This window comes from Kogia breviceps, chromosome 10 (assembly GCF_026419965.1).
Source record: "Kogia breviceps isolate mKogBre1 chromosome 10, mKogBre1 haplotype 1, whole genome shotgun sequence".
NCBI classification, from domain to species: domain Eukaryota; kingdom Metazoa; phylum Chordata; class Mammalia; order Artiodactyla; family Physeteridae; genus Kogia; species Kogia breviceps.
Window position 1 is genome coordinate 80033835 of NC_081319.1, and position 2625 is coordinate 80036459.

A 2625-nucleotide genomic window follows, 5' to 3' on the forward strand; every position below is an offset into this window, starting at 1 on the left:
ACCCACCAAATATATTGTGAACACCCTCCTATGTCAACAAAATGTATCAACTCCATTTTTTAGAGAAGAATTTGACAGGAAAGGATGGAGTGGGGGTGATGGGGTTAGGCTCCATGGTTCTCCAACGGGAAAGGCAGAGCCTGAAGCTGAAGAGGACAGGAGAGAGACTAGAACAAAGAAGACAAAGAAAACTCCACCCCCTGGTCTTTAGTAATGGTCTTGCTGCTCACAACGATGGGCCTCGGCTGGCTGGTCTTTGGAGTTGAGGTGCAAGGAAGTTTGGTCCTGAGTTGTTGGCCTCTCCCCATAAAACTCCAGCTTAGCGAGGGGCACAAATTTCTGGAGTTGATGTCAAAGTGAATCTAACCACAGACCCTTTCTCTTCTAGGCTTATTGTGGGTAACCTTGAAGACGGTAGTAAAAATGGGCCAACTTGACAAAGTTGTCAACCCGCTTGACAAAGACCTAGATAAGCCATCCATCGGACTTGGGAAATTTTAAAAATTTCCTTGCTTACCTCGTATCAGGTTTAATGCTAAGAAATTTTACCTCTAGAGGTTGAATGTTTTCAATTCTTGCTGTTCTTCTTTCTTTTGACCACCTTTCCCTAGCTCTTGGGTGCTTCTTTGTTAACTTTCTGGATATTTCATGGCCTTCCAGGTTCTTTCAAGGATCCCCATGGGTTACAATGTTTCCACCCTCCTCCTCTGTGTTGTAATTGATGTTACCTGTATCCCACTCTTTGCAGCTCCACTGGCTGCTGCTGGGTACAAAGTAACTCATTTCATAAACTCTGCAATGTGAAAGTTTTCATGGGTGCTGACAGATTCACATCTTATGTTCTCAGATAATATCAACCTAGAAATAAATTTGGGGGTGATAAAGCCTTCAGGCAAAAAATGGCTAAAGTTTCAGAGGCCAGAGAAGCCCAGTGGGGAAGCTCATTTTGGGCAGAACACTTTCAGACCCTTTGTATACGAAATTATCTACTTACAATGCCCATGCTTTTTGCTAACTCCTGCCCTAAACCAGTGACAATTTAGCAGGTCAGAGGGAAAATTTGTTGCCTAACATTTTTTGAAGATAATTCTAAGACTGGATAAAGTTGAACAGAATTAGACTGTCATCCTTGATACTGATGTTGTTTATTTCATCTTAGGAGGTGATGCTTTACCATTCTCTTTTCCATATCTGCTAAATAGCCATTTGAAATTCCGTTCAATTTAGACAGGAGGCCTTGGGTCTGGCTATACCTCAAGTTACCTCTTAATTTTTATGGTGAAATCATAGAAAAAATTTTTTCAGGTGAATCCTCGTAACTCAAAAAATACTTAAAACTTCTATGGGTGATGAGGAGTGGGGATGTTTTTAGATTTTTCTATGATAAGCTGTTCCGAGAACAGTTTTAAGAAGCATTATTCATGGTCAAAAAGATCATTAACTAGCAAATGTGAGGGCACTAGAGTATATTTTATTGCTTGAAGGATTATGCTAACATGAATAATGTGACTAATCACATGTAATTTCCTCCAAAAGGTTTATTTTATATGTTTGCGTAGAATCATAGATCCAGGGGGGATCTCGAGCAGTCATTTATTTTATGCTCCACTTTTAGATGGGATGCTTCTCTTGCAACCCTCTGGCACCTTCCCCAAAATATTAGACTCTTCAAAGAAGCATTTGTACTGTTACGCAGTATTTCTACAGCAAACAATAGATTTAGAGAATGGATTTGAAGAGGGGTGGGGGGAAATAATGGAGCTGCTTTCTGCTTTAAGAAACTTGAAACCCAAATCGGCCTGTGGATGAGCCTTGTGAGTTACAACCAAGAAGGAGCTCATTTCTAAATGGCCCAACATTTCAAGATACTCTTAACAATCTCCCAGTTCTTAACTTCATTTAGTGAAGATTATATGTTCCTTTGTACTCAATGCTCTAATAACTAATGACTATTTTTTCTTTTAGAAAAACTCTGAAGCTCACTGGACATATAACTGACAGAGATGCTCTTCTGGGCAATTTGGATAATTTAAAAAAACACCATATTCTGGCAAATTAAAAATATTTTATACATTTGTAATATTTTTAAAATATTGATGAAATCTCTCATCAATGTGTTTATCTCCATGCATCTTCTCTTAGCTCAGACCTTTACAAAAATTGCGAGGAGCAGGAAAATGGGTAGGGTTTGGCTTTCAACCTGTTATTCACCCACGGGAGGTGTGAGGTGGCACAAAGGGGGTGCCATGATAAAAAAAAAAAATGAGATAAAGGACATCCTTGACTGTCCAGTGGTTAAGACTAGATGCTTCCTCTGCAGGAGGCACAGGTTCGATCGGTCGGGGGGCTAAGATCCAGAGTGGCCAAAAAAAGAAAGAAAGAAATGAGATAACATAGGCTTGGCTAATCTACACACTGAAGAATTGAATATTGACATATTTGGATCATGGAAGAAAAACGTTCAAGGGTTCACCAGTTATTAATTAGAGACTCAAGCATGACTCTGGGAACGTGCTTTTCATTTTAAAGCGGGGGGCGTGGTTATGAGATGGGTCGGGCTGGCTTCTTCAGTTCTGCTGTGACCTCCACGTATCTGCCTTTCAGACCCTGGCGCTGGAGGAGGGC